Source organism: Lampetra planeri, chromosome 62 (assembly GCF_965212315.1).
Source record: "Lampetra planeri chromosome 62, kcLamPlan1.2.h2, whole genome shotgun sequence".
Taxonomy (NCBI): Eukaryota; Metazoa; Chordata; class Hyperoartia; order Petromyzontiformes; family Petromyzontidae; genus Lampetra; species Lampetra planeri.
The window spans coordinates 4303304-4317605 of NC_136168.1; the positions used below are offsets into that span (position 1 = coordinate 4303304).

Here is a 14302-nt window from a genome sequence, read left to right on the forward strand (position 1 = left end):
TTGCAGTTAGGTTCACGGTTAAGTTTGGTGTTGTAGTTGAGGCTGGGTTTGGGGTCAAGGGTTGGGGTGTCGGGGTTAAACAACCCACCCCCACCACCACCCGATTTGTCACAGAACCACCACCACCGAACCGCGTGCGATTCGAACGGAGTTCCAGCGCGACTACCCACAGAACGTGAGCCCTGCTGTGTCCGCTGGGGTCACGGAAGGGGTCGGCCTCTCCGTCCTATCCGCTCCAAGCGGAGGTTTGCTGCGATAGAATCCCTTTGCCGATGCGGTGCGGCTGTTGAATTTCATGAGCCCCCCCCCGGCGACGATCGCGACGCCCGTTCCCTCGGCGCTTGCGACTGAGCCGCCTTTTGCTTGCGCGTCGCGACTTTGTAGTCCCTCCGACGTACTTCCAGGCACGATTACAGAGCACTTAAAGGGCTGTTCCTCGGCAGTTCGCTCAACCGAAGCCCTCTCGACGTTGCAGCTGCACAATCTGCAATGCATGCGCCGTCAGAAAACGCCGTGAGTGTATCCAGCAAACATTTTACAGTGCACCGGTCTCCTGGGCAACAGCTCTTTTGTTTAGACCTTTAATTGCTGTTGTCAACAATTATTGGTATTTTGTAAACATTTGGGTTCAGGAATTTTTACTTTTAAACGTATACATATATATAAAAATCGGTGACGGTATTGTGCAGCAGGCAAAACAAAATCCAAACGGACGATACGATTGCGGCAGTCCTTGACATCGTGCGACGTGTCGTAGTGTCGCGATATCGCGGCAACAACCCTGGCCGTCGGGGGGGGGGGGGGCCTGGGGGGATTCACGGAGTGGCTCAGGTGACGGACGTGGGTTGTACACCTCGCCCCCACTCACGGAGCCGGGCGACGGTGGGGTGAGGCGGCGGATGGCGGGGGGGGGGGCGACGCTGCGCTACGTGCGATGCGCGGCCATCGCGGTCGTTTTTAGGCTTCGCTCCGAGGGCAGTTCGTTCCTCTTAACCCCCGCTAGAACTCACCGCCACCATTCGCTTCGCGTCGTCACAGACGAGAGGAACCAGCATTGGTCCGTCGGTCCTTTTGTGGCTAACGTGTGAAGCCTTGTAAAACATTCGGCTCACTGGCGTGGCGGTGGCGGCCGCCGCGTCGTGTGGTGATCGACGCGTACGCCAAGATCTCCCTAACCCTCCAGTAGCAACCCCCGGGACCCAGCCAGCCGAACCAATGGGGCGGCCTCGCCGCTATGGTTGGCACGTGGACGGCTTGCGATTGGCTGGGTGGACGGAGGTCGTTGGAGCTGAACCCCCCCACCCTCCCCATGCAAGGTCGGGGGCTGGATCACAATGAAACATCTGGACACCAGCAAAATACAGGAGGTAGGGATCTCAGTTGCAGTGTAATGAACTCTCCAAACTGGGTCCTTTGCAAGCTTCCACAGGGCAGGTTTTAACGTGATGCACCCGTCCACACACGCGCACAGCTGATGTATCGTAACTAGGTTTATCGATGGATTATCAGAAATAATGCATGATGGAATTAATAGGAAAAGATGGGTTTGCAAAAAAAGCGGTCCTTTGTGATGTGTCGTGGATAAGTGGTGTGTCTATAAAATACACTATAGCTCTTTTTTATTACCGTCTTTAAAGCTTCAAATTAAAACCTCAAACAAAACAAACCTAGCAAGCCAGGCCTTACAGGTGCTCCTAACATATGCATGTAAACCATCCGCAGCAAATGCAGATACAAATCCTACAACTTGGCGCTTGTGTGTCCGTAAATCATTTTAAGTAATTTGCGCCGGATGAAGGCAACTAGTATTAAGGCATCACATCCGCCTTTGCTCGAATTAAGAATCGTCAGAAATGCCCAACCGGCTTGGTTCAAAAATAGTTTCCGGTAAGAACGGCGTGGTGCTGGTCGGGATGTATGTGTGTGTACGTTGAACTTCTTTCACACCGTACGTAGCCAACTGCACTAATCGGAGGTGCGGGACGAAGGACAAGAAAAGAAACACAAAAAGGGCAGAACGAAAAGAATGAGTTTTCAACGGAGGGAGTGAGTTGTCAATCGTTCGCGAGACCGCACGCTCGACATGAAACTCGGTGGCGGAGCCAACGCGTGGATCCGGGGAACGAGCGCGAATCAAGAGACGTGGCAACGACGATTTGAGAAAAGCTCGCGGATGGGTTTTGGCGAGACTCGATCGATGGATGAGACGAGACGGAGCGGCAGGCGAAGGAGAGGACGCCCATCAGCAGAGATGGAGCGACGGGATTGGTTCCGTGCGCCGGCGTGAAGATGGATGGTGGCAGCACTGCACCGGGAGGGATGACGTTTGGGAGGCCTTCAACAAGCGGTGGATAGACCTTGTCTTGGTGATGATGATGAATATATGGTCATGTTGGTGCACGCTTGTCTTCGGAGGCAGGGTTGGTGGATCGCACGGAGATCATTGTGTGTAGGGAGACGCTCGCCCACAGGGCCGAGGGCTTTGCAGTGCATGTCCCCTCGTGTTTACGGGGATTTTCTCCGTGGACTAGGAGCTGTAGCAAGGTGTTGGTCCATCATTACATTCTTTTTTTTGTCAGCGCTTGATACATGCATCCAATGACCCCGACGCATAAGAGTACCAACGCGTTTTTTTATTTGTTACGAGTTAACACGCGATTTGTCCTCGTCACGTCTGCAGCCACTAGTGGGCCGCTACATTCGCCGCAATGTTACAACAAAGTCGATTCTGGAATCGGATCACGGGGGGGGGGGGGATGAATAGAAATGTTACACCCCCCCCCCGCCCCAACTGGGCCAGTGGAGTTTCCTCCCGTACGCGACGGCGCTAATTGGCGGCACGAACGTTTCAACGTGGCAGGGGACCAGTGGTGGAAATCTGAACCCCCCGTGACTGCGTTCCGGAATGAATCGAGGATTAATCTTTTGTTTTTGTATTTGACTTGCAGATAGACCCCCCCCCCCTCCCCCAAACTAACAGAGAGACCCACGAACACACAAGAGACGCGCACAAGAGGCCCACAGACACGCACAGTTACCTACGGACATACACAGAGAGCCACATAAAAGCACAGATACCTCCAGACACGCATAAATGCCCACGGACAATCATAATACCCACGGACATACACAGAGACCATCAGACACGCACAGAGACCCGCACACGGAACGAAGTTCTTCACATCTCGGGTACACTCCAGATTTAATGGAGGTGGGGTCGGGGGTCATGTACGAGTCCCCGCAGTCATTCCATTTCCAGCCCTGGGCAGGACCCTCGTGCGAGGCTCTCCCGTGAACGCCAATGCCGTCACGGGGATGGATGGATGGCACAATGCATTTGCTGCGCATGGGTTCACTAATTCCGTCGAGTTATTTTGTTCTCTGTGACGGATGATGTTCGTCGTTTGACGAGGAGTTGAGAGAGGCGAGTAGGGAGGGCAGTGGTTTGGTTTCCTGCTTTTAAACCGCGACACAAACCCAGACTGCTGGCCATGCGCGCCCTGCCTTTAAAAAAAGCAAACTCAACTTTAACAATAACGTTCCGTCGAAAGCGATCCTTTTGCATACTTCTCCAGGGAATATCTTACACGCTGGACGAACGGAAGATCCGGCACGGGCCGTTTCCCGCCGTGCACGTGGGCCGCGTTCGCGTCCACGTGTGCGTCACGCGCGCGTCACGTGCACGTGACTCACGCACGCGTCACGCGCACGTGACCCACGCACGTGCACGTGACTCACGCACGCGTCACGCGCACGTGACCCACGTGTCGTAGCGCCGCGTGTGTTTTTGTGCGCCGCGTCGTTGGGAGGCTTTTTCCTGCTCACAAGCGTGCTTTATGTCTTCTCCGAGCCTCAGTTTGCAGTCGTCTGTTGCTATTATTATTACAAAGGTTAATCTGCTTTGTTAATAAGGACTAAAGTCATCTGGGATCAGATCCCCTCTGCCAGTGCCCCAACACGCTTGCCATTGAGATGTCCTCAACTTAATGACGCTGATTAGTCTAATATTGACACAACTGTGTACGTTATGAAAGCATCTTCTTAGGTTTTTTCGGTAAAGTCACGTAGAAAGTAAAATAAAATAAAAACAAAAATCACGACGTTTCGGAGGCAACACAAGTCTCCGTCATCAGGTGGGACCGTCACAGCCAGATTAGCTGTATCACCGTCATCAGGTGGGACCGTCACAGCCAGATTAGCTGTATCAAGGTGAATCTGGCTGTGACGGTCCCACCTGATGACGGAGACTTGTGTTGCCTCCGAAACGTCGTGATTTTTGTTTTTATTTTATTTTACTTTCTACGTGACTTTACCGAAAAAACCTAAGAAGATGATTCCTTGCAGTCACGAAAGCTTCAAATCTAGAATGAAGTTATGAAAGCAATTAATGTGATTGTTCACCGTTATTTGTTAATCTTACTGCTGGATTAAGACCTTCCCCACGCCGTCAGTCATGGGGGTATTGTTTGACCGTACTTCACCACGCTGGTCAGTGCGGGTTGGTGATGGGGATGGGGGGGGGCGAGAATGGTTCAGATATCATTCGGTGTAACTGGTGTTGGCCTGGCCGGGAGTCGAACTCGGGTTGGGCCTGGTTTGTCGTGGTGCGGTGTGCGAACCACAGCCCCACCGCCTCGCCCACCCACCATCCCGTCCGCCAAATCATTTTGAGTAAGATGCCCAATATCAAATGCGGTTTGGCATGTACTAAACGATATAGCATTTACACTACGAAAAACTTGGCACGCAATTCGTCACATTGGCCATCATTGTACAGTTGAAAAGTTTAACGCGAGCGTAAAAAAATTTGAATCGTCTTTGGTTACCAACGTCCGAGTCATTTTCTGCGTGACGGTCGCTCGCGAATTGGCCATGGATGCATTGAATGTAGCATTTTTGCAATGATGTTTAAACAACCACAATTGACTTTTTTTCTCCTGTTTTTTTGATATAAAACCTAAAAAAAAACTGTGTTGGGAATTATCGGCAAATAATGATTGATCCGTCCACAATAACGCTCAATAAAGGCAAGAGAAACTGAACGCGCGCGCGTATTTTCTGGGCTTAAAACGATTCGGCTGTTAAGATGCCTAATACTGGTAGGAACCCACTGGTTCCACCAGCCCACAGGGGATGATTGTGTCCGTCCGTCCGTCGTGCAGGGAGGGGCTGGGTGGGGAGGAAGAGGCTGGGTGGGGAGGGGCTGGGAGGGTGGGGCTGGGTGGGGAGGGTGGGGCTGGGTGGAGAGGGTGGGGCTGGGTGGGGAGGGTGGGGCTGGGTGGGGAGGGTAGGGCTGGGTGGGGAGGGTGGGGCTGGGTGGGGAGGGTGGGGCTGGGTGGGGAGGGGCTGCTCACCCCGTGGTGCCCTTATAAAACGCAACGTTTAGCCTACTCACGCCGGCTTGTGCCCGCCCTCACAGTCGGGCATATTTGCGGAATACACCACGCCGCCGTTGACCCTGGCCATTGACCGAGCAACCCAACGTTCCTACCAGCTCCCTCCGCAGGAATGTGTTAAGGAGTGTACCGAGTGATGCAGAGGTCATGGCGATGACCCAGCACCGATGAGATTTCATGGGTTAAAATCCAAGTGATTCAATCTGGGTCTCGAGTGTAGCGATGAGTTGTTGATGGCCTGAGACAGGTCACCATTGACCTCACACACACTGGCTCAGAGGTCATAGCGATGACCCGGTACCGCTGAGATACCTGGGTTCAATTCCAGGTGGTTAACCCGGCTTCCCGAGCGTAGCGGTTCATTGATGGTCCCAGGCAAGTCATCAGTGATCGCGCGCAAACAACAACAATATGAACCCCATCGCATTCAATTTGTTTCAGCGATGTCAACTCTTGTGAGCGTCTCTTCTCCATTAGCGACCAGCCTCTGACAATTCAAACGTCCGTTTGACCGTCACGTAACGAACACCCCCCCCCCCCCCGCCGGTCTCTCATACGCACATCGAGCAGAGAAGTGTTGCCCTCTGGAACTAAATAGTGGGCTGGGCACTTGGAGGAGACTTGGGTGATGTCCGCTTCCAGGGGTTGTTTTCCAACGCGAAGTGGTCGCACAGCTGCAGGCAGGATCCGTTGCAAAGGTTTCCTTTATTTTTAAATCCTTTATATTAAGTTCACTTGCTTGCTTGCTTACGACCGTGCAAATTTTTCGGTCGTTTTTTTAACCCACTTCCCGTGATCCAATCGAGCTGACATTTTGCACACAGACTCGTTGTGCGTGACAATTTATTTTCGTGAAAAAAATTTCCACAATTTCCACAATTTTGCACTTCTTAGGAAAAAATGAATTATATTTAATTACCAATTGCTTAATGGTGGCAGGCAATAATCTGACCCATAGGTGGCAGCCATCTCAAGCCAGAGGACGAGAGGACTCTAGCCGCCACGCATATAAAGGATTTATAGTGAAAAACTCTGTTTTTACGGGTTAATTTTTTTCGCACGAGGGTATTTGAGGCGCGATTGCCATCCGTGTCACTGCTTGTGGGTCAGAGAGCTGGTCGCTTAACTGAGCATGATATTTTTATATGCAAATGATTTTGTCAAGGCGCCCTTCCCCCCTTCCAACCCAGCTTAAATATACGCTCCAAGCGTGGTGGTGTTTCATTCAGACGCTGTCTCCCCGACAGACCTGGTCTTCACCCGAGGACGGCTGCTTGCGTTGTGGCCGAAACGTCGTGAGAATTATTTTATTATGTTTTATTTTTTTATTTTATTACTTCCCTTCTACGTGACTTTACCGAAAGAACCAAGAAGATAACTGAGCATGGTCTATGGCATTTGAGCACACGTTCCTTGAGATGGACCGCTGCGAATTTCGCGGCAACGCCGGAAAACACAATGGCACAAGTCCGGAAGAGAACGTGGCGAAAGCGAGTGTCCTAGATGCGATTTGGCAACGACAACAAAAGCGAGCTAGGATGGGGTTTGGTGGGACCCGTGTTGGGGGTGATGGGGCAGGGTCTTGAAGGCATCGATAATCCATACTCTTTGGTTCTTTCGGTAAAGTCACGTAGGTAGAAATAAAATAAAACAAATCACGACGTTTCGATCGCAACACAAGCAATCGTCATCAGGTGGAACAACCACAGCAAGACAAAATGCTGAAGTAGGCGAGAGAGCCGCCGTGGCAAGAGGTTATATAGCTAAGAAAGGGGGAGGAGCTAGGGGGGAGAGAGAGTGAGGGGGGGGGGGCTGCGTGAGCGCTAGGGGGAGAGGACGTGAGGCTGGGGGGGGGGGAGTGGGCGGGGCTAGAAGTGGGAAGCTGAGTGTGGGACACTGGGGGAAAGTAACTCGGAAAAATCTACTAGTACACGGCCGGTATGATGGAAACAACCACAACCAGTTAGGGGCCATATTCTTAGGTTTTTTCGGTAAAGTCACGTAGGTAAAAAAATTAAATTAATAAAAGTAAAATAAAAATCACGACGTTTCGGAGGCAACACAAGCTTCCGTATTCAGGTGGAACCGTCACAGCACGATAGCTGCATCAAGTAAGAGAAATTCTAAGAAAACAGTCAACCAGTATATATACACCTGAAGACGGAAGCTTGTGTTGCCTCCGAAACGTCGTGATTTTTATTTTATTTTTATTTTACTTTTAAGTCACGAAAGCTTCAAATCTAGAACAGTTAGGGGCCGTCCATAAATGATGTCACGCACCTAGGGGGGGGGGTCAGACATTTGTGATGATGTGTGACGAGGGGGGGGGGTTGAGAAATGTGACGTCACATCAAAATGCGCAACTTTAAATAAATATAGACAACACGTTCTACTTAATTAAATAGACTTTTTTTTTTATAAATGTTTTCTCCAACATCAGAGTGCAGCGCCACATTAAATACGCACTACAATGACAATAGTTTAAAGCGATTTGAAGCATGTTTTAATTTGGGGGGGGCAGAGCTTTGTGACGTCATATTTGAGGGGGGGGGGGTCTAACTTTGTGACGCCGTGTGACGAAGGGGGTGGGGGGGGGTCAAAAATCCTCCAAAAGCGCGTGACGTCATTCATGAACGACCCCTTAAGGCTTTACCTGGTGGTGAACAAGCTTCAAGCTTCAAATCAAGATTTGCGTCGAGAATTGTCGCTCTGCGATTCGCTGCTCTGGATCCCAACCGTCGACCCGTCCAGCGAATGAGGAGCGGGCCACGTGGCTGATGTCGCCTACTGATGTCCCCAATGGCGGCCGAGGCAAGCGGCACGGCCACGGATCAAGAAACGTCGACCGCATCGTAAAACACTCCGACGCTGCCGCCGCTGTTACTGCCTTTCAGAGGTCGCAACCGGGTACCCGATACCCGTACCCTACCCGAAACCCGGCTACCCGTACCCGGCTGGGTAACGGGTACCCGTTTGCGACCCTGGTGCGGCCGGGTAGGCCGTGAGTCACTGGTGAGTCACCGTTTGTCACTCATTTCCCAACGTCTTGTCTCTTCTCACAATTCAAGTTCCAAGAATCAACCCACCCGCGCCTGCAACATGGCTTCATCCCAGAGGTCGCAATCAGGTACCCGATACCCGTACCCTACCCGTACCCGGCCGGGTAAGGAATCAAAACCCGTTTGCGACTTCTGCTGCCTTTGCCCCTTTAAGGGAGGATCGGACGTGATCCACTCTGCTTCTGAGCAAGACATTTGAGCCGGGTTGAACGACAGATTTATATTTTTGCGATCTAAGCCAGCAAAAAAATCTTATGGATGATATTGGTCGCGAAAGCCTACGTGTTAAACTAACAAATCTAAACTTACATACTCTTTGGTTCTTTCGGTAAAGTCACGTAGGTATAAAATAAAATAAATCACGATGTTTCGGACGCAACACAAAGCATGCTTTCCCACCAGCTTGTGTTGCGCCCGAAACGTCGTGATTTATTTTATTTTATAGCTACGTGACTTTACTGAAAGAACCAAAGAGTATGGATGCCTGCAGTCACGAAAGCTTCAAATCAAGACTAAACTTACATCTTTAATCCGCTGTTATTAATCCATACGAAAAAAACAGACAACCATGGCCGACTGCAGAGAGAGCGGGGTGGGAAGACTAACCTCGCATTTCGATTTAAAGCTTTCGTGACTGCAGGGATTCATCTTCTTGGTTCTTTCGGTAAAGTCACGTAGAATGGAAATAATAAAATAACAAAAATAAAACATAATAAAATAATTCTCACGACGTTTCGGCCACAACGCAAGCAGCCGTCCTCAGGTGAAGACCAGGTCTGTCGGGGAGACAGCTGAATTATGTTATTATGTTTTATTTTATTATTTCCATTCTATGTGACTTTACCGAAAGAACCAAGAAGATGAATCCCTGCAGTCACGAAAGCTTTAAATCGAAAAGAATAAGACTGGTCAACAAAAAAAAACATTTTTTTCTGGCCTGGACTTTTGCAGCTGTTTTAGACTAATTTCAGGGTGCTGATTCCAAATCTGATTTCAGATTTGCTCTATCACATCTCATTTTATGCTATCGGCATACCCCATTTTCATTGATTTTACCCGAAATTAACTCTGTCACTTATGATTGCAAGTTGTTGCGAGTCAGTGACTGCTTTAGTGTTAAAATATGGTGCTGTATTTTTAGGATAGTGTGTTTATAATATCATTTTATGTAGATATCCACATTTATTTAATATTTTTCTTCCGCAGTTTGTATTGAAAATGCAATATTTGATATCTCAAAAACCTGATGTGATAGACAAAAACCGATGCCAGATTTGGAATCAGCACCCCAAAATTACCTTAAAACCGTTGGAATACCTTATGCCAGAAAAAGTGTGTTGACCAGTGTTATCGGAGCGCCGCTAAACACGCTGTTGATGACAACACCGGGAGCCAATGTAAGTTTGGCTGCGCCGGGTGGTGGAGGTTGTCACCGACACACATTTCGCCACTCTACTGCTGTGGTTTATCTGTGCTGTGGAGGAGGGTCGTTGCCCGAAACGTCGCCGATTACGTATCATTTTCTTTTAGGCCGTACGGTGATGTCAACGGTGATCGTGTGGATCTTTTGTTGTCGTTAGTTGTGCGTGCGCGTCACTGCCAGTGCAGAAGAAGCGGCATCGCCCAGATAATTTGAAGAGAAAATAAATATCGATTTAAAGCTTTCGTGACTGCAGGGATTCATCTTCTTGGTTCTTTCGGTAAAGTCACATAGAAGGGAAGTAATACAATAATAAAAAATAAAATTATTACGTTTTATTTTTACTATTTTATTACTTCTCTTCTACGTGACTTTACCGAAAGAACCAAGAAGAGAAAATAAATTTTAAAAAATCCAGACCATGACGTGACTTAACCCAAACATCGATGATGACTTTATTGGCTGCGGAACCCGTCGTGTGAATGAGTCAGGACGCAATCGGGCGAGATGGTTGGATGATGGCCGAGTGCCAAAATAAATTCCAGGAACAGTGCTCCGGACTTGCAGCAGCGATACGAGCAGCCAGACCGTGAATAATACATGGTGGGGGGGGGGGGGTTGTGACTCGATGCGTGTGTGCCACGGGGAGCGGTGGTGCAGCGGTCAGCGGACGCTGCGCTACGAACCCTGGTGACTAGGGCCCCACGCTGGTCCACGTTTAGAATCAACGTGCGTTGAGAGGAGTTGGCTGCTTTAAATGTCCACGTGATAAGCCACTTGGTTGAACGTTGAGAGGAGTTGGCTGCTATAAATGTCCACTTGATAAGCCACTTGGTTGAACGTTGAGAGGAGTTGGCTGCTATAAATGTCCACTTGATAAGCCACTTGGTTGAACGTTGAGAGGAGTTGGCTGCTATAAATGTCCACTTGATAAGCCACTTGGTTGAACGTTGAGAGGAGTTGGCTGCTATAAATGTCCACGTGATAAGCCACTTGGTTGAGCGATCATTTGTGGCCAGGTTGCTTCTGAGAAAGAGCTGTATGGCTCAGTGGGCCTTGCCGAGTAAAATATAAAAATTAAATAAAATTATTTAGTCAAGGCGCTCTTACCCCTCCAACCCAGCTTAAATATACGCTCCAAGCCTGGTGGTGTTTCATTCAGACGCTGTCTTCGCGACAGACCTGTTCTTCACCTGAGGACGGCTGCTTGTGTTGTGGCCGAAACGTCGTGAGAATTATTTTATTATGTTTTATTTTTATTATTTCCCTTCTACGTGACTTTACCGAAAAAAACCAAGAAGATGAATCCCTGCAGTCACGAAAGCTTTCAATCGAAATGTAAAATAAATTAGTTTATCTTCTTGGTTCTTTCGGTAAAGTCACGTAGAAGGGAAATAATAACAATAAAAATAAAACATAATAAAATAATTCTCACGACGTTTCGGCCACAACACAAGCAGCCGTCCTCAGGTGGAGAACAGGTCTGTCGAGAAGGCAGAGTCTGGCCAAAACGTCGTGAGAATTATTTTATTATGTTTTATTTTTATTATTTTCCTTCCACGTGACTTCACCGAAAGAACCAAGAAGATTAATTAGTTTCGTTTAAAATTGCTACTTACCGAGTTCAATTCCTGCTCGACGGCCACCAACATCGGTGACGAATATCTGAAACCGGTTTCTATTGCCTCCTGCCATAGCTCGACTCGGCCTTAAATGAGCACCTCATGTGCTGTGTAGAACATCAGCACTGGGGAGACAAAGGTGGCCGGGCGTGGTGCTGGCCACCGATGCCTTCGTGCGCCGTTCCGGCATTCATAGGTGGGTGCTACTCGCGAGACAGCACTTGCCCTGACGGCCCGTCAAAGGCTATACGGGGCATCTGTGCCTTTGTGGTCGTGTCGTTCCGAGGGTCAGTTTTTTCGTTGTTGTTGCCGAGCAATATAAACCCCATTAACAATGAGTCACGTAGCGCATTTACGCTGCATTGACTAAGCCGTCATTCAATCGGACCGTATGGTGTCACGCCTTGGCTTTAGAGTGCCCTTTAAAAGGGGCCTCTATTCTCATCGCGAGCTTTGAGGAAGACGGCCGCTGAAGGGGGGGGGGGTATGTTACCGTCTATACTCTCAGATCGATGGCGTTCTGCGCTGCTTTTAAATCGCGAACATTTTCCGAGCATATTCTTAGGTTTTTTCGGTAAAGTCACGTAGGTAAAAAATTAAAATGAATAAAAGTAAAAATAAATAATTCTTTTTTTACCTGCGTGACTTTACCGAAAAAACCTAAGAATATGAATCCTTGCAGTCACGAAAGCTTCAAATCTAGAATTTTCCGAGCAGGCGTTCAGTTTGGGTGCTCGTAATGTTTGAAATGAAATAGGGCGCACGAACGATTTGTTAGGAATTTTGACAATTTTTTTCGAGTCGAGGGGAGCATCTTCAGCATTCCTCCTCCGGTCTTCCTGATCAACCAAAATCCATTTCGCGCGTTTGTCCAGGACGTGCCGAGATTTTCATTTCATTGGCTCTTGTCGGATGGCAGAGGAGGGTATAGCAGAACAATGACATCGTACTCCTCCACGCGACGGTCAGTTCCAAATAGTAACGAGTTCATATTCTTAAGTTTTATCGGTAAAGTCACGTAGGTAAAACATTGAAATTAATAAAAGTTAAATAAAAATAAAATAAAAATCACGACGTTTCGGAGGAAACACAAGCTTCCGTCTTCAGGTGAAACTGTCACAGCACGATAGCTGTATCAAGTGATACGATAGCTGTATCAAGTGATACAGCTATGACAGTTCCACCTGAAGACGGAAGCTTGTGTTTCCTCCGAAACGTCGCGATTTTGATTTTATTTTCATTTTACTTTTATTAATTTACATTTTTTTACCGAAAAAAACCTAAGAATATGAATCCTTGCAGTCACGAAAGCTTCAAATCTAGTAACGAGTTCCATGAGTGACGACACTGGTGTCGAGAACGCCTTCGTACAAAATTATCCGGTGATGATGCCGCTGCTGCTGCTGCTGCTGCGTTAGCATCGGTGCAGATGTAGTGGTGATACGCGCTGGGTGTATACGTCGTGTGCCAGCGCGTATGTACGGGTGTGTGTGTGGTGACGCGCGCTGACGGGGAGGAGCAGGCGTCAGTGCGCGGGTGGGGGTAGTGCTGCTGATTGGCTGTGTGCCGGTGACGCGCCCAGAGGGAGTGATCGGGTAGCAGCGCGGTGTGATTGGTCGGGGAGTGGAAACACGCGCTGAGCGGAACCGGATCGTAGAGATAGCGCGTGGTGATTGGGTAACTGAGGAGCGGTGCCGACGTTGAGGTCCGCATCCGCTCCGTCTCCCGGGAAGAAGAGGTATATAAGGTGATGCACAGAGGAGCAGGGGGCAGAAGTGGAACCATCTAAGAATGAAGACGAAGGTGCAGAGATAGAGCCCGGAGAGGAGAGTAATGGAGAGTAGAGGAGAGTAAGGTATAAGTGTGTAGCCAGAGAGAGAACGGTCTACACGAGCTGAGTACTGTATAGTGTGTAGCCAGAGAGAGAGAACGGTCTACACGAGCTGAGTAATGTATAGTGTGTAGCCAGAGAGAGAGAACGGTCTACACGAGCTGAGTAATGTATAGTGTGTAGCCAGAGAGAGAGAACGGTCTACACGAGCTGAGTGATGTATAGTGTGTAGCCAGAGAGAGAGAAAGGTCTACACGAGCCGAGTATGCATACGGTGTAGCCAGAGAGAGAGAAAGGTCTACACGAGCCGAGTATGCATACGGTGTAGCCAGAGAGAGAGATGCAAAGTCTACACGAGGCGAGTGGAGAGTGTAGCAGAGGCGCAGAGTCTACACGAGACGAGAGAAGAGTGTAGCCGAGGCGCGGAGTCTACACGAGGCACAGAGAGCCAGCAGCACAGAATCTAAGAGAGTCAAGAGAAGCGTAGGGTGGAGAGAAGAGGTCACGAGTTGTACCGTTGTATGGTGACCGCATTGTGAAGAAGAGAGGCCACGCGTTGTATCGTTACAAGTCAAGATTTAATAAAAGAAGTGTGTTCCCGTCAAGGAGTTTCCTGCCGTCATTTTCCAATACTTCATCTGGCGTCAGAAGTGAAACGGGCTTCCAAGCATGGAGACAAGGAAGACCCGTAGGACCCACGGGATTGACCGCGAGGAAAACCTGGACGACTCGGGGCCGCTGGTGGCGGGGGGTGAGGAGGAGGACTTGCCCACGCTACAGGATCCGTCGACGGCGCCGGCCGAACGACCGGGGACCGACGCCGGGCTTCGTGAGGCGCACTCCCGACTGGCGGAGCTGCTGCTCGCCGCCGCGTCCATCTTGGCGGAGATCAGCTCGTCGGGAGGAGCGGGGACGGTGGGGGACATTTTACAAGGTCGCCCCGCAGATTCCCGCCAAAACGAATGGGGGATTCC

At 49.5% G+C, this 14302-nt stretch overlaps 1 long non-coding RNA gene across 1 annotated transcript in view; it reads right to left on the reverse strand.

Annotated features, from left to right (window-relative positions):
* The window catches only part of LOC144736716 (uncharacterized), a 501200-nt gene that overhangs the window by 305026 nt on the left and 181872 nt on the right, over window positions 1-14302 (reverse strand). The window lies entirely within an intron of this gene.